General features: G+C 46.6%; 1 protein-coding gene across 1 annotated transcript in view; it reads left to right on the forward strand.

Moving 5' to 3' along the window:
• The first annotated feature begins 305 nt into the window (after positions 1–305).
• Positions 306–24372, forward strand: part of HORMAD2 (HORMA domain containing 2) — a 131796-nt gene continuing 107729 nt past the window's right edge. The window contains exons 1-3 of the mRNA XM_006147915.3: positions 306–431; positions 10812–10917; positions 22278–22507. The gene's annotated coding sequence lies outside the window, so the exon portion shown is untranslated. The remainder of the gene's footprint in view (positions 432–10811; positions 10918–22277; positions 22508–24372) is intronic.

Here is a 24372-nt window from a genome sequence, read left to right on the forward strand (position 1 = left end):
TAGCTGTATATATAACCCTTTTCTCCTAAAGAGGAGTTGGTCAACGCTCCTATATTTTTCATTTTTTGTCAAAGCAAGAAGTAAATACTTTTAGAATTGTTAAATATATAAATAAAGCGAATAAAGTTGAGTGTTCCGCATGGTAGCATTTGCTAACACGTTCTAATTCTTTGCCCTGTGGTTTATCCCCCTTTCATCCCTTTTCCCTTGTACACAGGAGAAGTGGTTTGAGGTGCTGCCGGCGAAGGAAACTACAGATTTCTTTTTGACTCTAGACCGTGGCAAGGAGCCCTCACTGTGATGCCCAAGCACTGAAAAACATTTCTTTAAATGATTTTGCCCCTGAGATCTCTCAGGCTGAAAAAGAGCAAAGCAATCAGGCATCTTCACAACCGGAGGCTCTTCCTTATCTGAAGACTTGTGCATCGCTGGTAATTAAAAACTACCTCTGGCCTCTAGGCCCCCTTTTTTTGTTGCTGCTTTCAAGTCAGGGCAGCCCGAGCTCTCGCCTCATAACTCTGCCCTACTCCTGCACACACTAGGAGCATCAGCTGCACCTGCAGGGGCAATTAGAGGCAGAGCCTGGCATGCAGGACATAGAATAGAAAGAGGTTGGGGGTTAGAAAACCCTTCTGCCTATTCTTGGATGATACAGTACAGTGGGCAGAGAGGACCTGGGGGTGGAAATGAAACTGGATGTGACTGGATAACAGGCCCAACTAGAGGCCTTCTCACCCCCCACCCCCAACACATAGGGAGGAACCTCTGCTCCTTGAATCTTCGATTTGTGCTCTCACACTGGCAAGGCGTGTGGTCCAGTCACTTCTGGACCCGTTCTTGCTGTTCAGAGGTGGTTTTTCTTTCCCTCTTCACTGTTGGGCTTCCTTTCCTAGTCATGGGTCTGGGTGAGACATATTACACAGTTCTCTTGGGAAGGATGGTGTTGAGTGGTGCCTGGCTCTGGAGTTGCCAGCTCAACATCTGTGGTGAGTAGGCTGGGATCTGAGGAGTGACCTGCCTTGGGCCTTAATTCTAGGACAGGCTCTCCAGAGTCACTTTCTGGATGTACCCTCTGTCTAAAGCACACAAACACTTAAAAACAGCTCAGTTGGTACTAGCATGAAAGCTATGAGTACCATCCAGCAGGTATTTGAGAATAAACCAGTTCTTTGCGGAGAGGGGATGCCACCTCAGTCACCAGCAGTCTGCCCGGGAACCTAGACGTATATTCGGAACAAAATGTGAAAAGTGAGGTGCCGTCTTAGCCCACATGTGTCTTTATACAGCCATGTCTGTTTCTGAGCACTACTGATTAGCCCTCAGCAAGTCAAAACACACCAGCCAACATCAGCCAAGCTGTGGTGGCAAGTGCTGCCAGGACTCGCTGCTCCTAGCACAGGCTGGAGCCACATGAGAAATCTGGTATGATCCCAGCTACTTGAGAGGCTGAGGCAAGAGGTCACAAGCTCAAGGCTGGCCTGGGCAACATAGTGAGACCCTGTTTAAAAAGCTGAGTGACAGCACATACCTGTGGTCCCAGCTCGGAGGCTGAGGTGGGAGAATTGTGACACAAGGAGACCCTCTTTTTAAAAGTAAAGTACTACCATAGCCTGGCAAGGCTGTTGGGGACTCACTGATGTACTGCTGAGGGTAGGAAGATAGGGAGCTGGATTCTGGTCAGACCTACACTGTGTGGATCAAAGGCAAGGAACTGGTTACCCAGAGCCTGGCACCACTCAAAACCAACCTTCCCAAGAACCGCGTAATGTCTCACCTGCAGCCCTGTGAAGACAGCTGTCCACCGAGGAAAGACATACTCTGGGCAGGCCCAGTTTGCTTCAGGCTGTCCCATGGATTTGGGCTGAAGCAGGGGAATACTGATAGTGACCTTGAGCTGCCGCAGTGTCCTCTTTATCTTTGAGCTTTCCTGGCACTCAATCTCTCTTCTTTCTATACTTGTGCTTCCTTATATCAATCTTTAAAAAAGAAAGAAGAAAAAGAAATGGCAGCCTTAATCCACTGAGCTGATTCTATTGAGAATCTTTGGAAATTTTTTTCTCCAGTAATTTTGCTAGTAAGCTCACTATTACTTTCATGTTGGAAAAGAATATTCTAAGAATTATAAAGGTACTGTGGCAGATCTAAAAGGAAAGTGAACAGAACAGTGCCAGAAGATGGGTTAAGCAATCTCCAACTATCAAAAACCAAATTTTTTGGGAAAAAAAAAAAAAAAAAACAAAAAAAAACAAATTTGGGCTTTTTGGGGAAGATGTGGGTACAGGTGCTGCGGAGCTCCAGTTAGCCTGCTCCTGCTTCTGACTAACCACTGTCCGCTGTCACCGAGGAACAGGAAGCCACGCTGGTGCTGTGGCTCTTAAAGATACTGGAAAACACCTGTGGAACCAGAGGTGGCCATTCACCAAAGTAGTTACTTTAGCCACAATGTGAAGTCCCTGGAAAAAGCGTGTACTGGCTGACTTAATCAGATGTGCAAAGGAAAAGAATCTCAAAGTGGAAGGACCAGTTCGGATGTCTGCTAAGACCCTGAGAATCACTATAAGAAAAATACCTTGTGGTGAAGGTTCTAAGACTTGGGATTGGTTCCAGATGAGAATCCACAAGAACTGTGCAAATCCAACTAATTGATTTGCACAGTTCTGAGATTGTTAAACAGCTTACTTCCATCAGTATTAAATCAGGAGTTGTTGAAATCACCATTGCAGATGCCTAAGTCAATTATTGTAATAAATTGATTATCATCTGTTAAAATAAAACTGGGAAGGGTCAGGGGACATTGCGTGGTATGGTGGTTAAGGTGCTGGATTTCCATATGGCCAACCACGATTTGAGTCTTGGACCCAATGGCTAAATATTCAGAGCAGGCATGTGTGAGTGCCCCAAACTCCAAGAGAAGAAGGGATTGTGGTGTGACTATCCCCTCTAGGGTGTGATTTCTCCCTTTCCCTCTCTGTCTCCAGCAAGTCCACATGCCCTATGGCAAAAACCTTTGAAGAAAAATTGGGAATGGAGAGTACATCCTAGAATGAGTTCACAAGCTTTTGTCCTTGAGATAGAAGATACATTTGACTGCTTGTTCAAGAGGCCAGGAGTTCCCATGCCTATTGAAGTCAACCCTAACCCTGACCTCTATTGATGTTTTAAGAATGAAGGTTGATTTGAAGGTGTTCTTGCAGAATTAAATTTAGCTAGTGCCTGTTCAAGTGACCTGTCCTCAGAGCTCTAGCTACCCCCAATTGCATTAGCTAAGGATAGGACTCCTTGCAGAGCTAAGGACCCAGAGCTGTAGAGGAGAATAACTGTTTGGAGTTTGGGGTAACATGGCTGAAGTCCTAACTGATTGATTTCCAGTCACATTTTTCAAGGTGCTTGTTCTTAGTTGAGGTTATTGACAAGATTTGTCAAGGGCAGGACGAGAATGTGTGAGAAGCTTCTCAGGAGTAGGTAACCCTTCCAAACCTCTGACACTTAAACATGAGTCTCATTGTCCCTGGGATATGACACTGAAGACTTTCTCCTGTTTGTATAGAATTCTGCGACATGTTCATTCAACCGGCCTTTTCTAGATGAGGCAGTTCAGAGGCGTGAAGGTTATAGGCGGGAACAGGGACATCTTCTGAAATGGGAATTACAAAGTTTTTAATTGCTGCTATTGTGTTTTATTTACCATTTAAGGTCTTTTCAGTTATAGCCGAGGTTTTAGTCAATTTTTTTCACAGTGCTATAGCAGTTGCATCAGAATCATATTTTTAGTGAAATCTGTTTTATACTAACATTTTAAATTGGCCTTTAACTGCTCTCAACTGGTTTATGAGTTTTTTTTAATTAACATAACCTATGAAGCTCAGATGCCATTTAACAAATATCCTGTGTATAGCTGCTGACGGTAGTGGTTACCTGTTATAACAGCAGCATTGTGCTTAGACTTCGTGACAATTTAAACTGAATAAATATGTCCTTTTACCCACACAGTTGTTCAGCCCCTGCGTCTAGGTTGCCACCATGGTTCTCCAGTCAATGCTGTGATGCAGTGGTGTAGGTGTGAGGGATGAGCCGGCTCTGTGCCCTAGGCCAGGAGAGAGGGGCTCAGCATGAGGGGTGGTAGAGTCAGCATTTGTCTTCCAGAGGCAGGGCCTATGAAAGCCCGGTGCTTACAAGTGACTGTAGGTCACCTGCATCTGTTTTTATATTGTCTGATGGGCCATTGAGGGAGAGGATGGAAGGGGGCTCTGAGGCCCTTTCAAAGCTTTCTTAGATGTCCAAGGGTGGTCTAATATGAAGAAAGGTGCTTGAAATAAAAAGTCTGAAAACCATTCATTTATCTGACTTCCTCCTTTTTCATTGAGGAAATTTAGACTCAAGGAGGTCACTCATTACGATTACCCAGAATTCACAACAAAACTTAAAAAATAATCTTTCCTGACCCCTTCCCCACCTTCTGCTTTTGGACTTCCTGAAGTCAGCCTTATATAAATAGCTATTTTTATTTTATTTTTTGGAGAGGTTTTGCTATAGGGCACGTGCACTCACCAGGAAGACAGAGACAGAGAGACAGCGAGAAATTATTCCCCTGGGGGGGGATGGCCACGCTGCAATCCCTTCTCCTTTCTCTCAGGATCTTGGGTACGTACACACATGCGCCCGGCGTGAATTTAAGGACTTGAACCATAGTTGACTAAATGGAAGTCCAGTAACAAAGCCATTACACAATCTGCTGGTCCTGTAAATAGCTATTTTAAGTTGGTTCTCTTTGAGTTAGCCAAGCCAGAGATCTTGGAAGAGGAGCTTAGTAGTTGCTAGCAAAAGACTTGGATTATGAGCACTGCTCTCTTTCCTAACCCAGATTAAAAGATATGATAGTAAAAGCCAGTGTTTTTGTTTTTAACTTTTGAAGTACATAAAATGAAATCCCATGTTGTTAGCGTGAATCCTCTAGGTTCAAGTCAAAACGCTTTAAATCAGGATGTGGAGAGGGGGTACTTTTGATGAATGCAAATGGGTTAGTTGCGAACTGTCTCAGCATCCAGTTTATTTCTGCATTTTGTTTGGGTTTTATGATGTGGAGGGAAAAGATCCTGTTTCATGTGGATGACTAGTTCTAAATGGTAATAGTCACAGCTTGCCCGCAGTCTCTGTTACTGACAAAACAAAAATAGACGCTTGAGAGACCTTATCCTGCTTTCAGACCTTATCCTCCATGTATCAGGTAAGAAATGCCAAAGCTGTGGGACCAGCACTTAGCGTAATGGCAAGGTTGCTGGATTCCCACGTAGTAGACCACAGCTCAAGTCCCAGACCCGGTGGCTTCAACTCACGCTGGGCGGAGAAGGGATTTTGGCGTGGCCATCCCTCCTGGGGGATGATTTCTCACTTTCTGTCTCTCTCACTCTCTCTCTCACTCTCTGTCTCTCTGGCGACGTGCCCTATAGCAACCCCCCCCCCCCCCCAGGAAAAAAAAAAAAAAGCTGTAAGCACGAAAGTTACTCTGGTGAGAGCCACTAGCATGGAGCTGCTGCTGGCTTTGATGACCCTGGTACTGGGCCGTGCCTCCCGAACATCCCAGTAAAGGCCACACATACACACAGCAGCAGAGATCTCAGTGAGGACACAGCCAGCCTCAGCTGATGCCTGGGCCTTCGACCTTGGCGCACGATGGTGTGAGTACCTAGCACGATTTGAAACAAGTGTTCACAGAGGACCCCTAAAGCACTGCCACAAACGTCAGCGTGAGGAACGCTAGTTTAGTAGGCAGATCGGGTTGGAATCCCATCCCTGTAGCACCCACAGAGTAGACCAAGGGCATGAAGAACTCTGAGCCCTCTCCTCATCTACAGAGCACCTGGCATCTATGAGGGCTCGCAAGGTGGTATGGAGTAAATGCTTCCCTCCCCACTGGCCCCTGGAATGAGGGTGGCATTTCTGACTGGCTGCCAGAGGTTCTCAGGCTTTTCAGAGCCGGGCCACACTTACTCTCCTCACAGATGGACTAGACCCTGCCCTGGCTGCTTTCCCCTTAAAGGGGTGAAATTTTAACTTGGAAGCATTCCAAGTTAATTGAGTTTTGCACTAAATTGCAAGTGTATCCTATCCAAAGACAAACTAAAGTCCATTTTATTAAGGAATTAAAACCCTTTTTTAACAACGGCAGGTCTGCATGTTTGCTGATGCTTTAGAATCAGGTAAAGGCCACGGGAAGGGTGCTGAGAGGAGCAGCTTGCCAGGGCCGAGGCGGCATCCAAGAACAGGCCTGGCATAGTGGCCGCGATCCTGTGGAGACCGCTGCGGCCTCACTTGGCTGAACAACTGAAGAGTTTGAGGTTCATGACTAAAGGTGAGCCCTAAGAACTGGAGGAGCGCTCCAGGCCGAGGTGGGGAGATGGAGCCAGAGGCCTGGGCCCCACCTGCACTCCGGTTTCATCAGGTCCCTGTAAGAACCCAGAGCCTGAGGCTGGGAGAGGAAGTGGAGCCCTTGCATTCAGGTAGCCCTTCCTACCAGCTGACGCCCATGGAGCCTGAGGTTGCTGAACATATTTAAGGCTGCGTCTTCAAAGTGGAAAAACAGAGTTAGTGGCAAATGGTTGTCCCACTATTTTGTCAGAAGATAAACCTCTAGAACTGGAGGTTCTTCAAGTCCTCAGAAGCACTGGTACCAGCCAGCAGCTTGGTACTGGGGCAGCTCCCCACTTCAGAAATCCCTGCCAGCCCTTGGGAGGCAACCTGCCCCCGCCCCTCCCCTCCATCCCGACCCCTCGGGTGACATGACCTTTTCTGTTCTCGTTTTTCTTCTGACTTGGCCATAGTTGCTGCCCCCGAGACTGCCAGCTAGGAGATGTGAGTGTGCTGCCGCAAGAGGAGGGCTGAGTGTTGGAGCTCCCTGCACCTCAACCTGGGGGGATCTGCCATTGGGTTGCATGGGGAGGAGGACGACGACTGCCACTGTCTCCTCACACCCTTGGCTCTTGGATTATCCATCTGCAGAGGAGCTGAGAGGGAGCCCTGACTAGGGCCTGAGCTAGCACCTCTCCACGGACAGGATGCTCCTCAGCCACAGCAAGGTCTCCTTGTGGAGCTGGGGCTAAGACTGGTTCCAGCAGTGCTGCACCCTGAGTGTGGGAAAGGAAGACCTCAGTGCAGGGCTTCCCTGCTCCCTGCTGTGCCCACATCCTGGAAGCTTTGTAGGGACAGAGACAAGAACAACTTATCAGGAATGTTTTTCCCCCACTTTATCTTGTCAAATACTCAAAGATTCTAATGTGAAGCACCCACTCACACCAGCCTTGGAGGCCCTGGACACCCATGCGTGTGCTCAGTGAGCAAGCAGACCCACACAGCCACCTCAGGGAAGCTGAGCTGCCCGAGAAGCTGTCCTGCAGGCACTGGCTGGAGACTCCATTGCTGAGTGGGCCCAAAGAAATTCAGGTGTTCTGGAAAGGAGGTATACCCCATTTCTTTTCCTGCCCATTCTGAGTTGGCTGAAGTGGGTACAGGCCAGGCCCCTGGTTCACAGCATTGCAGGAAGTGCTCCTGCTCTGGTGAGGAGTAGGGCAAAAGGAGGCTCTAGGACAGTCAGGGGCTTTCAGTAACACAGAGTGTGAACGTCTCAGCTTACAGACGCATTTACGGGCTGTTTTCACAGAAAGTTCTACTGTGGGATTATCCAACAGGGTTTTGGACTTTAAAATTAAGCTGTTCATTAACATAAACTTAATACAAAGGTTTATACTATTACACTTCCTAGTGGTAACTGATTTAATACTTTTAAGGATTGTCTTGGGTCTTTTCCCATTCTTTTTTAATTTAACTTTAATTCTTTATTTAAATTTGACCAGAGAGGGACAGGATGAGACAGAGAAAGGGAAAGTGAGAAAGCAGGCCGCCAGGTCTGGGACTTGAACCATGGTCAGCCATGTGGGAATCCAGCGCTCTCAACCACCACGCCACCTGCCGGCCCCTTTTTTCTCATTTTTTAATTTGCTACAGAGCACATGCACTCTACTGGAGAGAGGAAGAGAATGAAGGAGAGTGAGAAAGCACGTCCCAGGGAGATGGCTACACCTCGGTCCTCTCTCCATTCTCAGAGCATAAGCACATGCATGCCTGGCATGGTCCTCAAGCTGCCAGGTCCAGGACTCAAACCACATAGTTGGCCATATGGGATCTAGCCACCTCAACCACCATGCCACCAACTGGCTTTGTTTTGTTTTTAAAATACTGTGGAACTACTCACTTTCTGTATTTGCTCAAGACTAGTCAAGCCATGATAGACTTTTCCATCGGAGATTCTTAACATTTTGGGGGATGGGTACAGAAATTGTTCAGTAAATGACAAAGATGACAGTAGCCAGAGTAGATGGTATGGGGCTTTTTACACCCATCTTGCCTTCAACCACTTTATTTCGATCTTGTTTGATTGGCTCCTTCCCCTACCCCTAAAGCTGTCTGAATCCCCCGCTGAAAAGCAAGTACCCTATCTTTTATCTTCCCATCATTGTGAAACGCCTAGAAAGGGTGGCCAGATCTACATGGTCTCTGCTTCACTGCCCCTTCCTCCTCACTTTGCTCATGCTGCCCACCGACTGAGCTCAGATGTCCCCAGAGACCATCCATGTACTATTGCCCTGCCCCAAGACCAAGCAGACAAATGTACTCAAAGACTCATACCCGAAGAAGTTGGACCTGGAAAAGTGTCTTAGAATCAACCCATTTAGGGTTCAGTAGACAGTGTGGTGGTTAAGGGTGCTGGACTCTTGGAAGACCGCCATTCAAGTCCCAGACCTGGCAGCTTGTTTTCTCACTTTCCCTCCTTCTCTTGCTCTGTCCCTCTCTGATCAAATTAAAAATAAAGTTAAATAATTCTTTTTTTAAGACTTATTTCATTTTATTTATTCATTAATTTATTTTAATTTGACCATATAGAGATAGAGATAAAGTGAGAAAGCAAGCCAGTAGGTCCAGGACTTGAACCGTGGTTGGCCATGTGGGAGTGTCCAGCACCTTAACCACCATGCCACCTGCTGATCCCAAAGTTAAATAATTCTTTAAAAATATCAACCCCCTTAAATAAGAGATCACGGGACCAGCAGTTGGCATAATGACTATTTCACTGGACCCCCATGTAGTCGACCATGGTTCAAGTCCTGGACCCGGTGGTTTAAACTCACGCCTGGTACGTATGCGTGCATGCCCAAGATCCTGAGAGGAGAAAGAAGAAGGGATTGCGGTGTGACCATCCCCCTGGGGGGTGATTTCTCGCTTTCTGCGTCTCTGTCTCCTGTCTTTCTAGCGAGTGCACAAGCCCTATAGCTAAAGTCTCTCTCTCAAAAAAAATCAGAGGTCAGAGTTTTGTGTACTAAATTGTGAAAAATGTTTGATCAGAATTTTATCTTGCAAAATGAAACTAATATATCTTTTAAAAATGTTTTTTTAAAAAATTGCACACATCATGAACAACATGTTTTGAAATAAGGGGGTCTTCAAAATAAAGTTAGTGGAAAATGCATATTATGAAAAAACTATACATGGATTTCAAACTTTTTGCACCAAAATAAACTTGTACTTCTATTTTTTACTCTCAACTTGCTGGAGGGAAACAGGGAGAAAGTGAGGGAAGTGATAAATGGCTGACTATAGTTCAAATCCCAGTCCAGCAGCTTCAAAAGCATGCTGGGCACATTGTACGTGCATGCCCCAAATTCTAGCAGGATGGAAACGTGGAGAAAAAAGGATGACAGCATTATAGTACCTCATTGAGGGTGCTCATGGCTAATGTATGAGTCCCATGGCAATTTTAAGTCTATAGTGGGGACCAACAGGTGGCATGGTGGTTAAGGAACTAGACTCCCAACTGGCCCACATGGTTCAAGTCCCGGACTTGGCTGCTTGAAACTCGCGCCAGATGTGTGTGGGTGCATGTGTGCCCAAAATCCCAAGAGGAGGATGGAGAAGGAATTGTGGCGTGACCATTCCCCCGAGGGGTAATTTCTTGCCTTTTCTCTCTTGAGTGAGCACACACACTCTATAGCAAAAAAAAATCTCTCTTAAAAAAGAAAAGTCTCCTATCTCAGGCCAAAGGCTGGCCTCAATTCTACAGCTATTTGAGATTTCCAAAACAGAGAATTGAACAAGATAATCATTGAGATTTATTATGGGCCAGGCGGGGTGTAAGTACATTCCACATCCCGGTGAGGCGGGTACCATTAGCTCATTTGAAACTAAGGCACCAGTGTCAGTAGCACTTGCCCAAGGCATTCGAATCTGGGCCCTCTGCCTCCAGGGTCACATTCTTAACCACTGTGCTCTCCAATTTCTCCTGAGTGGGCGCCAGCTGGGAGAAGGGCACTGGGAGACGGGAAGGCCAGGAAGGAAGAGCAGTAAGAGGCCTAACCAGCATAGAGATGGGTTCAAGAGCGATTTCAAAGTGACACTGCATTTTAAAGTATGAGTGTTATTACCCTGAATTTACTAAGGACCATTTCTTTCCGAAACTCAGAACTGTACTAAATTATGCATGAGGCAGGCAACATTGCAAGGACTCAGCTGCTCACTAAGACTGGCTTTGTTTCTGAGGAGCTCCCCTGTTCGACTGCGACTTCCGTGTCTAATGCAGAGACAAATCCGCATTTGAGATCAATTTGCAGCAGACACCAGTTCCTTCATGGGGTTGAGACAACCTCAGCCTGATGAAGCTGGAGCTCAGTGTGTGCCCACAGACAGAGCCCTGACCCCTGTCCTAGCTTCTTTCATTGGTTAGGGGTGTCCTGAGACACTTGCTCTGTTTAATTTCTCATTGGCAGGACTTTCATCTGATCTCTCGGCTGGTGAGGATGCAGCGAGGAAGTAGGCCAAGGTTTACGTCTGGCTGCTCTATGGCACGGGGTGGCATCCTGCCACAGCTCGCAGGTGAGCACCCCCTGTGACTGGTCCCCACACCTTACCTGCTTTTTCCAGCGTGTGCCATGGGAGGCTGCAGGAATCCTGCTGGCCCCAAGGCAAGGGCCCCTTCTCCCTGTATCTGCCAGAGAAAAGGGAAATAGGTCTTCACTGGGTGGGAGAGACTCCTGCCATCTCTAGCCAAGACAGTCCCTAACATGAAATTCCAGGGCAGAGTTGCCTGGACAGATTTTCCAGCAAGGGTGGGGAGCTCTATCTTGGGCCATGGAAGTCTCCAAGAGAGGGGCACCTTAGGGCAGCTTCGTTTCCAGCACAGGTGGGGTCTGGGCTAGTTGTAACCAGCAGTGTGGGTCACTGCTATGCCCTTCAGGGCTCCGGCTGCCTTACCTCCATGTGGGGACAGCGTTTGACCCCCAAACTTACCAAATGCAAATCTCTTGACATATGCCCATGCTGGGCGACTGGAAAGGCAGAGAGGGTGACTCCTTGACCAATTTGTGGCCTTTCCTGTATTCAAGGACCATACTTTGCAGTAAGCTGCTTCACAAGGCCTCTCTAGGTACACAGCTGGCCTGCACCCCCCAGGGATCAGAGAAGTGGGGTAAGGTAGCATGTCCAGAGGGTGGAAGGATTGTACCCATGCCTGCCAAACTTCCTGACTATGGCCTGGGAAGCAGTGCACCCCTCCAGCCAGGCAAATGCAAACATCAGCTGGACCCTCCACACCCTTTCCTCTGTGGTCCTCTCAGCTCAGCTCCTCTGCACCTTGCCAGCCCTACTTGGCCCTGGGTTCTCTCCCATCTGCCCCATACCCCATGCCCAAAGTTGCTCCCATTTTTTCCCCTCCATGCCCTTCCACCTCCAAACTCCTACAGCCTCTACAGGTCTCCAGAACAGCCACACAGGAAAGCATGGAAAATCCCCAAGCCAGAAAGAGCATGACTGTACCTCAGCAGGACAAGGGATAAATACCTGTGAAATATTCAGCCACAGACTATAGCAGCAATGAGGGAATGAGCTGGTTACATACACCTGCATGGACAAATCTCACAAGCTACTGAGTAGAAAAAAATAATAAAACTATGTGCTATATGGTTCCATTCTTAAGATGTTCAGGGCAAGCTAGTAGCATGGTGATTAGGGTGGCTGATCCCACATGACTGATTGAACAGTTTGAGTCCTTTAACCAACAGCTTGAGAAACATGCTGGGGGTGTGTGTGCATGCATACGTGTGTGCACATGCCCAAAAGTCCAAGAGGAGAAGGGACTGCAGCATGACTATGCACCATTGGAGGTGACTTCTTGCTTCCTCCCCACCTCCCCTGTGAGTGTACATACCCTATGACAAAAAAAAAAAAAAAAAAAAAAGGAAAAACAAAACTGCTCTTTAGGTATGAGGACATGATATCTGCAAATCTGAGGCCCTAGTCGCCCTAAGCGAGTGGAGAGCGAGCTGGTTAGGAGGCTGTGTGGAGTGTGCAGGGAGCTAGTGATACCCCAGATCCTGACTGGGGTGGCAGGTGTCATGGATGCTGACATGTAATGGATCAGCCTGTGCAGCCAGATTCTGTGTGCCTTATTTTTTTGGAGAGGTTTTTGCTATAGGGCTTGTGCGCTCACCAGACAGAGACAGAAAGCAAGAAATCAACCCCCTCCCCTGCCTGGGGGGGATGGCCATGCCACAATCTCTTCTCTGTTCTTCTTTTGGGATCTTGGACATGCACACATGCCTGGCATGAGTTTAAGCCACCAGGTCCAGGACTCAAACTGCAGTCGACTATGTGGGATCCAGCGACATAGCCACTACGCCAACTGCTGGTCCCTCTATGTGCCATTGTACGTGTAACTTTGACAAAGTTAAAAACAGAGCCCTTGCCAACCTTTGACTTGGACTTCTCAGGGCACTGACTCCCTAGCGTGCACACCTCATCCAGTTGGCCTTGGTGGGAACACTGGGTGGGGAGCACCAGGGCCTAAAGACATAGGAGTGGCTTAGCTGTTCAGGTGGCTTCTAGTGAGCCAGGGAGTCCTGTGTTAGCTCCTTCTCTTGAGGGGTGTATGTATGCCTCAGCGTTGTTTGGCTCTACAGGGTCGGTTGTGTTGACCTGGAGCATCTAGTTTCCTAGCTGCTGTCAGGCCTGCCCTGCGTGGTCTCACCGGCCCCGAGTCTGTTTCTTTCAGAAGGGATCTGCTATGATGGCCGCCCAGCACCCTAGGTGTAATTTACTATCTGGTGGGCTGGTCTTGGTCGGGCGTGTATTCATGTGAGGTGATCACATGCTCACTCCTTACAGTTGAGGGCTGTAACGGTGGCCCCGTGCCTCACAGTGGCCTTGGATGATGTAGGAGGACACAGTCATGTAAGTGTGGGTGCCCACTCCATTGCAGGAGCCCTGCTGGGTGGAGGAAGCCAGGACCCTCATGGAGAGGACTGTTGAGAAGGCAGATGCATAGGGAGAATGCTGCAGAGCAGTCTGGCGGCCTGTGGGAACCTGCACTGAGCAAGCCAGGAAAGGGGCCCCTGAGGACACCACGTGTGAGCCTGAAAGATAAAGAGGAAAGATGCTGAGCCACTTGCGTCATTTCAGTTATTCCTGAGAGCAAGCCCTTTAAAATAGGTTTTGTTGTTTTTCCCATTTCACATATTAGGAAACTGAGTGAGGCTCAGAGAGGTGAAGAACCACCTCCCAAGGTGATCCAGCAAACACGTGAGGACTTAAACCTCAGTCTGTGTGATTCAAAAGTCAGTGAGTGAGGAGGCTGTTGTCACAGTCATGTCCAGGAAGGACAGTGGCCTTAGTGATCGCGGAGTGAAGTGAGTGTGTGGACTTGAGAGACACTGACAGGAGATGTGATGGGACTTGGGGAGGATCAATCAAAATGATGCCCAGCTTCTGCCTCCGCCAACAAGGTGAGCAGGGGTCCACACTGCCAAGATGGGGAAAAGGCAGGAACAGGTTTGGAGAGGAGAAATCATCTAAATTTGGCACACTGTATTTCAGTTAAAAAGAAAAGTTGGCTAAATGAAGACAAATCGGGGGTAACGGCATGCCTGGCCCTCCTGCTCTGTGCCCACCTGTCCTTCAATCCCAGCGTTCTCTGACCCTTCGTCACCTCTTCCTTCAGGTGTCCTCATGTCTATTGGCTGGTGTGATCCTTGGGCCCTCAGATATCCAACCCCTGAGCAGATGTGGGCCAGGAGGACCACTAGGAAGACATTCTCCTTGGCCCCGCCACCCACCACCTCAGAAGCAGCGCTCTGGCCATCCCATGCCTTTTCCTGGTCTTTCCCAGACTCCCCTTGTCCGCAGAGGCTCTCTGCTCCCCTGCCTGAGTGCTACAGGGTAGAGCCTCCTGTCTTTTCGGTCACAGACCATTCAATCTGTGCAGGGATGGCTTCATGGTTGTGCGTTTGCACCCACACAGGGCCTCGTGCTCAGAACCCTGCCTTTGGCTTAATGCTCCTTTGTTGCAGCCTTGAAATTCTTCACTTATTTAGCAAGAAGCCCCACATTCCCATTTACACTGGGCTCCACAAATTCTGCAGCTGGTCTGGTGTGCGAGTTCACATCGTGATGATGTGAGCCAGTGCATGGCCGTCTTTCCCAGCCTCATTTCCAACCTGGAAGGCACGCTGCTTTAATCATTGGGAGGTAACACAAGAAAGCGCTCGCTTCCTCTGTTTCTGTGAAAGACACAGTTTTATGTGTAGTTTTATGTTTCTTCTTGGGTAATAATTTAGAAAGGACCCCTTGGGGATAGAATACAGATATAACAAATTATGGGCCATTAACTGTGCTAATTGTTTCTTTATAGCGTAGAGCAGAGGCCTGCCCGAGTCACTCTGGCACATACAGTCACAGGTAGGAAGGTGGGTCTGCTTAGGTACAGCCTAGTCCCCCAACCCCAGAGTTAGAGGAAGGAGTAATTTAGTAATTCCAGCCTGGCTTTTTTTTTTTTAATAATTATTTTACTTAATTTTATTTATTTATTTTTAATTTGACTGGAGAAGGACAGAGAGAGGGAAAGTGAGAAAGCAAGCCACCAGGTCCAGGACTCAAACTATGGTCGGCCATGTGGGAGTCTAGCACACTTAAGCACCATACCACCTGTCAGCCTCCCAGCCTGGCTTTTAACACCCAAACTGCCAGCAAGGCCTCACCTCTGGTTAGAGAATCTTCTCTCACAAGCTTGAGCCGTGCAGGTCTCCTCACCCAAGGCCCCTGTAGCTCCTTCCGATGCACTGGTCCATAAGCAGTCTCTGTGCTGTTCTGAGCATTCTTCAGGTGTAACTCAAACTCATACCCCAAGAGATTGGCCTTCTCTTCCACACAGGCTTCAAGCCACTGAAATTCGTGTTCATTTCAGCAAAAACCTGTTTCAAAAAATTGGATCGGGACGAGCAGTTGGTGTAATGGCTATGTCGTTGGACTTCTACGGAGTCGACCATGGTTCGAGTCCCGGACCCGGTAGCCTAAACTCATGCCGGGCGTGTGTGCCTGTGTGCCCAAGATCTTGAGAGGAGAATGGAGGAGAAGGGAATGCAGCGTGGCCATCCCCCCTGGGGGGTGATTTCTTGCTTTCCATCTCTCTCTCTGGCAAGCACACATGCCCTTATAGCAAAAACCTCTCCAAAAAAAAAGGACCAACAAATGTTTAAAAAATTATTTTTGCTAAGAAGCATGCAGAAATGTTCCACTGCCTCTTTACATCCTAATATGCTTATAATGGAGCGTTATGAATACCAAGTAGAAAGTCCTCCAGTGTTATTTTTCTTCTTTCCATCCTTCCCTTCTTTCTTTAACAATAAAGAGTGTGTGCACTTGCATGAAAGAAAGAAGCACCCCCAACAGGGTGTCTGCATGACACGGTCCCTTATCCTCAGCTCTCCAGCTCCTCAGGATGCTGGGTGCCTCACATGCTCCTGGTGAGTTTTGAAGCCCATCCAGGGATCCAAACCCATGATCAGCCCTATGGCTTCCAGCCTTGCAGGGTGCTTGCATTATTGCTGCACCACAGTGGCTGAGTCCTCCAGTATTATTTTCTCATGGCAGTAATATCAGAAACTTAATAAGCACTGTATACAGAAAATATATCTACCCAGTTATTTCATATTCCCAGGGACATGGCCAATATTAGTCCAAATTGATTGTCAAGGCTTTTTAAAAGCTTACAAGGTCATCTCTTCTCAGTTGAGCTGATCACATGACTGCTGTCCTGCTAGTAAGCTCAGCTGACTTCCCTCAGTTCATGGAATACAGCCTGCATTTGTTGGCTTCCCTGCTAATTCTAGCTCTCTCCCTTCTTGCCTGCGTCCCAGCCACACTGAGCTATTCTTTACTCCCTTTACCTTCTTTTCTTTAGTTTCCTCCTCTGCTTCCTATCCCACTGCTTTGATATTTCTATTAATTGAGAGCCTGCCCTTGCTAGGCTTGGAGGATACAAAAGGAAGAAAATGGGCCAGTCCCTGTCCTTGGGAGCTTCCAGTCTTATGAATCCAATAATGATGCAAACTGAGGAGGGCTGTGATGCCAAGAAACAGGAAGGGCTCAGAGAGCCCACACCAAGGGTTTGGTCTACTTGGGGTACCAGGCAAAGTTTCCTTAAGGAGTGCACCTTCTATTCCTTTTTTAATTTGTTGGAGGATGTGTGTGCTTGCCAGAGGGAGACAGAGAGAGAAAATGAGACTCTCCCTATAGGGGAGAGTCACATTGCAATCCCTTCCCCTCTATTTTTTCAGGATTTTGGGTATTCATGCATACATGCCTGGTGTGTCCCTCAAGCCACCGAGTCTGGGACTCAAACTGCAGTCAGCTATGTAAGATCCAGTCACCTCAACCACCACACCAACAGCTGGCTCAAGGAATGCAATTTCTGTGGACAGAATCAACCATTTCTTCCAGGACTGGGCCCTGTTCCTTTTATTGGAGAATTCCATTAGTATCAAGAGCTAGGTGCTGGTGTGCTCATTGCTACTGAGGCGTCATCACTTCCAGGCCCTCTTGGCAGGAGTAGGAAATACGTGTGTGTTTACTAACCCACACATATACATAGATGTACAAAATGTCCATATGTAACCATCTCTACTGTCTCTCTTTAATATTCTCTTGTCATAATGCAAAATTTTCTAATTCTGTTAGCAAATTCAGTTCCCTAAGCCATTATAGCCTTGCTGAGTCCAAAAGGTACATTATCATCCATCAGTGTAAAAACCTGGCAGCATCTAAGCATGCAAATAAACCTCATGCCAGCCTTCAAGGTCTAGGAGCTGGTCTGGCTTTGGGAAGAAAGGGCTTTTCTGTTTCATGGAATCCTTTTTGTTCTTCCCTGCTTTACCCTGAGAGAGAGCCACTTGGCATAATGAGTTGTAAGTTCAACAGAAAGATTTGTGGGTCTGATGCATGCTCTTCTTAGGAGAATCTGGGGCTCAGGTCTGTTCCTACTGTAGAGAGTAGAACCAGGAACCCAGGTCGGAGGTGGGGTGGCAGCATGGCAGGTGTGGGCAGAGAAAGAGAAAGTTAATGAGGAAGAGAAATGTAGATCCAGGTTTCCTCCAAAGGTGACCCTAGAGAGACCAAAAGGTAACTGAGTAGGAAAGTCAAGGGACATTTTTATCACTGCCTGGAATCCGGGAGTGCTGGAGGTTGGCTCTGGTAGGCTGCTCTCCTTCTGGTGATATAGCTCCTTCCAGGTGTGGCAGGGTTACAGTCCCATACTGCAGTATGTTGGATAATGAGCCTTCAACTGGGTCTAGAAGTAGGACTTTGACATAGGCACTTTCTTCTGTTTTTAGGGGTGTTTTGGTTTTTTGTCTTTTTTGGGGTACTCTGGTACCCAATCCATGCACTGCTGGTCTGAAGAACTCAGTAAAGCTCACCAAAGACAACCTGTGCCAGCTTGGGAATGGGACAAAAGGAGAAAAACTCCTCTGTCCCTGACTGAGTGCCAGCCTAGATAGACCCTAACCACTGTAGTGATTCGTTTGCTTCATTTGATGTTGACACATGATATGATCTCGATGGCTCATCATCGCCTTGAGAGTCCCTAACTGATCTTTCCCTGGCTCTGTGCCCTTCCCAGGTGGCTCGGGCACACCACTGCCCTGCACCCCAAGCCTACTTCTGATAGCTGCTTGTGGCCAGCCTGCGGTATATGGGGTTGATCTGGGCTTGTCAGGACGGGGCGGAGCTACCTTGTAGTGGTCTCGAAAGTAGCTGGGATCCCTGAAGGGAGAGCTCCACAGTGAGTAGATCCTGCGCAGACTATTATTCTGAGGATGAAGTTCTCTGTATTCCATGTATCTGACATTGCCTATTTCCTTAGTGTGGCTTATATGCTAATGGTACAGTCTTCCTAGTAAGTACCTGGAAAGTTCTTGCTATTCATTGATTTATTAATCCCTAATGTGCCGACTTGTGTTCAGCAGTGCCAAAATCAAGGATTAGGAGGTTTTTTTTGTTTTTCTTTTTTAAGTTTGCTTTGGGGCACATGAGCTTACCAGAGTGAGTCAGAGAGAGAGAAGGAAAGTGAAAAATCATCCTCTAGAGGGGATGGCCACAGCACAATCCCTTTGCCTCCATCCTCCTCTCAGCATTTTGGACACACACACACACACACACACACACACACACACACGTGCCCATCGTGTTTTTTCAGGCTGCCATGTCCTGGACTCAAACCATGGAGACAGGCATGTGAGATCCAGTTGCCTTAACATTCATGCCACTTGCAGGGCCAAGGATCAGATCTTCTAAACCAAAACAACGAACTCCTCCTGGATCTAGGTACTAAGAATTTCTGTACTCATTAATAGAGTAAAGGATATTTTCATATGCTTATTAGTCATTGTGAATTTTTCATTCTTTGCCCAATTTTTAAAGAATTATTTAATTTTATTTATTATTATCATTAAAAAAAATTGCTACAGGGCACATGTGCTTACAAGAGGGAGAGAGAAAGAGAGAGAGGGACCGTGAGAAAACAAGTTGCCAGATCCAGGGTTTGAACCATGGTCAGCCACATGGGAATTCAGCACTTTAACCACCATACCACCTGTTGGCTCTTCTTTGCACACTTTTATTGGGTTGTCTTTTTCTTATTGGTTTATAGGATGGTTATGTATTAGAGTTCTGAACCTGTTATTGAATATAATGCAGTTCCATGCTATCAGTAGTTTAAACTATTTTTTCAGTGCTTCTTTGCCAGTTACTAAGCTGTTACCTCTCAGCCTCACACCTGCCCTTCCACACTATGCTCTATAGTGCTGGACTGAAACTGAAAAACTGAATTCTCCTTAGTCAGTGCTTCCTGATAGGCCCCGCCAATAGGGAACCAGAGAGAGAGACTAGAAGACAGTGGTGGGTGCAGGGAGTTGCTCCGTCCTGTTCTGCTTGGTGCTCCAGCATGGGCTCCTTACCATGAAGACAGCACTTGGTTCCAGTTCCCAACTTCTTGTAACAGACCCAGAATGAGCCTCATTGCAGCTCTTAGAGGTTCCATCCAGGATAATGGCCCTCCAAAAAGTCCACATCCCGACCCCTGAACCTGTTGACTATGTTATTTCACACTGCATATGAGATTTTGCAGATGTGATTAAGGTAAAGACCTTGAGATGGGAGATTATCCTGGTAATCTGGTTGGGCCCAAGGTCATCCCAAGACTCCCGACCAGGGAAGAAGGAGGTAGAAGAGTCAGTGTCAGAGTGAAGTGATGTGTGAAGGACCCGACGGGCCATCTCTTGCTTTAAAACTGGGGGAAGGAGCCATAAATTTTGGAATGTGGGCAGCCTCTAGATGCTGGAAAAGGCGAGAAAATGGATTTCTCTCTGGAGCCTCCAGAAAGGAACACAGCTCTGCTAGCACCTTGATTTTTAGTTCAGCCGGTTTAAGCTGAAAGAATAGCTGTTGATGTGCTTAAGAAGAGCAGTGTCCCTAGGAGCACTGAGTTCTGGCCTAGTTCGGCCATTAACTAGCTACCTCGGGGGACAAGGCCCCTCTCTGGGCCTTAGTTTCCTCACCCACTTTGTGCTGGGAACCAGTATCTTATAAAACAAAGCAGGTGTTAATATTTCTCCTCCCTGAGGGACTATCAGCCAGAAAATGAAATGATCACACTTGTGCTTTGGAAAGATCACTTGGGCTGTAGTATGAAAAATGGCTGGCTGTCTTCGCACCTGTATTTGTCAAAAATCTTGCCAAAGGGCAGTGGCGCCCCTTGTGGTAAAATGCAACACTCTGCAAGGCAAAACCCCATGGGATTACTAGTTTGTGTCTGGAGACCTCCTGAGTATGGTGGGATCCCGAGTATGCTCGGATCAGGGCTGGCTGAAGCTGGGGGTGTTTTGTGGTATCAGGACCCTGTTAGGGATGCTGTGTCTCCGTTTCTTTCTCTTCACATACACACACATGGAATAAATAGGTGAATTAAAAAAAATCTTACCAATCTTTTAAGACTTAGTTCAAATTCTCCCTTTTCCACAAGTCCCTCCCCAACCTGCCTAATCTTAGTCCAAATTTTCTACCTGCTGTTCCCCATAAAACAGAACCATGTAATATAAAACTCTGTAACTGGGAATCATGCTTTCATCCCCATATCCTGCACAGGCATAGGTCAGTACAAGGAATCAATAAATACCCATTGTCCTCTGCTCTGAAATGATTTTAGTGGGACAGAGGAAGGAATTAGCGATCCATTCAATACTTGTTTGGGACACAAGCTCCTTTCGATAATGGGGTTTACCTGCAAGCCTCAAGATGTGAATGATTAAGCACCGCAGGATGTATCTGCCCTGGCTCTGAAAGGTTCCATCTGCCTGGAGTGCCGGCGTTGAATAGGACTGTCTGGAAGAGAGACCCCAAGGCCAACCTGGTTTATTGTCACTGGGCTTTAATCATATCCTGCAACTCTGAAGCCGGAGAGCTTCCTTTTCACTGTGGCACAATGCATTGAGAGCTTTGCCTACCTTGGACTACTGATAAACGAGAATGAGCAACAGTGATCCGCTTTCTCTTTTCTTTAAAAGTTTTGCCCATTAAATATATTCTCCCTTAGATCCATGCAATTCAGTATTATGGCAATAAAAAGCTCGTATTGAACACTTGTTCTAAAGTTTGAAGATCAGTTCTCCTGTTTCATAATTTAAAATAACTTACAGGAAAAAAAAATATCCATTATCATCTAGGGAAATATTGGAAAAGTTCTGTGACTCCCACAGAATCTATAACCAAGAATGGCACACCTAAGTTATCTAGAGGTTTTCCAAATAATTTTTAAAAACTTCACTGGCTAGTAAAAATACTCCAGGCCCAGCCATGGTGGCAGGAGCAGTAAGGTGCTGTTGTGAGGCTGGGGCCATGTGGAAAGCCCTGGGACAATCCAGGTGGTCACAGCAGCATGTGCGTTTGATCCAAGCTGACTGGGAGGCTGGGGCAGAAGGATCATAACATGGCAAGACCCTGTCCAAAATACCTAGCTGGGCTGGCACTGTAGCCTAGGGGTTAAGGGCAAAGGATCTTGCATGGTTTACTACAGTTCGAATCTCGGATCCAGGTGCATGAAAAACATACCAGGCATTGGGCCAGCAGGCAGTGGTGTGGTTAAGGCACTAGATTCCATGGCCGACTTCCCGGTTTGAGTCCTGTACCTGGTGACTTGAAAAAAACACCAGGTGCATGTCCAAAATCCTGGGAGGAGAAGGGATTGCAGTGTGGCCACCTCCCTGAGGGGTGATTTCTCATTCTCTCTCTCTCTCTCTGCCAAGCACACACTCCCTATAGCAAAACACTAAAAACAAAAATAAAAATAAAACAGGCACAGGCATGTGAGTACCCCAAATCCCAATGGAGGGATGGAGAAGAGAGCTGAAGAAGCATGACCATGCCCCATTCAGGAGTGCTTTCTCCCTTTTCCTCTGTCAAGCACATGCTCTCCCCAAGAAAGGAGAGAAAGAAAAGGAAAGGAAAGGAAAGGAAAGGGAAGGAAAGGAAAGGAAAGGAAAGGGAAGGAAAGGAAAGGAAAGGAAAGGGAAGGAAAGGAAAGGAAAGGAAAGGGAAGGAAAGGAAAGGAAAGGAAAGGGAAGGAAAGGAAAGGAAAGGAAAGGGAAGGAAAGGAAAGGAAAGGAAAGAAAGAAAGAAAGAAAGAAAGAGGAAGGAAGGCAGGAAGGAAGAAAGAAAGAGAGAGAGAAAGAAAGATAGATTTATTCTAAAACAGTGGCTGCCTGGGGTGTGGTGGGGACAGAGTTTCACTAAGGGGCATAAGAGAACTTTCTGGCCAGTCATACTTTATAATTGGATATAGGCTACAGACATAAATACATTTATCAAAACAAAAACTGATTCTAGCAACATATTATAATGATTATGTTTAAAAGAGTAGCAAGAGATGGAGGTCACCTTGAAAAGGAGCTCAGCCCCTGCCATGCTCACGTACGTCCTGCTGCTTCCAGCCACCTGCCTGAAGGAATGCAGCCTCACTATACAGGAACTGACTGAGAGGAAAAGATGTCCTGTTCTCCAAAGCTGTTGAACCTGGAAAAGTAGGGCATGCGGGGGAAGAACTGTGGAAAATGAGAAAGATACTAGGGAAGCCGTCTAATAGGAGGTAACACGAACCCCATTCCTAATTTGTGATTGTATCATAAATTGTTTTATTTTCCTGTTAATGGATACTTTTTTTTTCCTTCCAATTTTGGCTATTAGGAATAATGAACATTCTTGTATAAGTCTTTTGGTAGCTGGATGAACTAATTGTGTGTGTGTGTGTGTGTGTGTACATATGCCTGGATGTGGAATTGCTGGTTCCTAGAGTTAGTAGGCATATATGACTTTATGAGAAACTGCCAACTAATAATATATGAGAGTTCCAGTTACTCCACATCTTCAGCAACACTTGATAATGCGTTTCACATTTTTAGCCATTTTGCAGAATGTGTAAGATATTTCACAGTGGTTTTAATTTACATTTCCTTCATATTATTCTAAGTACCTTTTAATATGTGTATTGGTCATTTGAATATCATCTTGGGAAATACTTAAGTCATTTGCTAATTTTGAAATTGAATGTTGGGAGACCAGCAGATGGCATAATGGTAACATCTCTGGACTCCCACGTAGTTGACCACTGTTTAAGTCCTGGACCCAGCAGCTTAAAATTTACCACTAGGCACATATGTGTACATGCCTAAGATACCTGGAGGAGAGTGGAAAAGAAGGGATTGAGACATGGCCATCCTCTGGAGGGTGATTTCTCATTTTCTGTCTTTCTGTCTGTATCTCTCCGGCAAGTACATGTACCCTATAGCAAAAATCTCACTAAGAAAAAGAAATTGAATGTTGTGTTGGAGCAATAGCAATAACATACAATGCTCTGTGAGGGTCACCTATATAGGAAGGTTGCTAGTTTGTGACAGAAGACCTCCCTGAGACCTAGGGCACATGTGCCCATGATTGAGGGCTAGCCAAGACTAGGGGGGGATCGTGGCATCAAGACCCTTTTGGGGTGTTATCGCTCTCTCTTTCTTATGGAAGAAATATATGTATATTATTTTTTTAAAGCTTTCAATGTATTTTGCTTACTGACTTGTAAGGGTTCTTTATATATTGCAAATACAAGTTGTCAGTCCACAGATTGCCTATTTTACTTTTTAACTGATGTCTTTTGATAATCAGATTGATTTTTTTTTTTTCTGGAGAGGTTTTTGCTATAGGGCGTGTGCACTCGCCAGACAGAGAGAGACAGAGAGATAGAAAGTGAGAAATCACCCCCCAGAGGGCATGGCCACGCCACAATCCCTTCTCCTCCATTCTCATCTCAGGCTTTTGGGCATGCACGCACACGCGCCCGGTGTGAGTTTAAGCCACCAGGTCCGGGACTTGAACCTCAGTCGACTACATGGGAGTCCAGCGACATAGCAGCTAACTGCTGGTCCCAGATGTTTTTAATTTTAATGAAGTCCAATTTATCAATTTTCTTTTTTAGAAAATAATGCTGAGCATGTGTGCATATTCAATCCCAAGAAGAGAGTAGAGGATAGGCAGTTGTGGTGTGGCCATACCATGTCGGGGATGATTTTTCACTTTCCCTCTCTCTGCTTCTCTGGTGAGTGCATGCCCTACAGAAAACAAACAAAAACTTTTAAAAAACTTAAGAAGAAAATCATGCTGGACATGTATATGTGCCCAAAATCCCAGGAGGAAAGTGGAGAAGGGATTGTGTTGTGGCCATGCTCCCTGGCAGGTGATTTCTCACTTCTTTTCTCACTATCTCTCTGAGGAGTACACGTGCTCAATGGCAAAAACAAAACTAAAAAAAAAGATCATCTTCCCCTGTGTAACTACAGCTATAAAGAGACCTTTGATGTAAATAAAGAAAACATGTATCTATGGGTATGCTTGTAGACCTGTTATTCTGTTCCAGTGATCTATTTGTCTAACTTTGCTCCAAAAGTTCTTTGTTTTGTTTTGTTT

This window comes from Tupaia chinensis, unplaced genomic scaffold (assembly GCF_000334495.1).
Source record: "Tupaia chinensis unplaced genomic scaffold, TupChi_1.0 Scaffold000226_1, whole genome shotgun sequence".
NCBI lineage: Eukaryota > Metazoa > Chordata > Mammalia > Scandentia > Tupaiidae > Tupaia > Tupaia belangeri.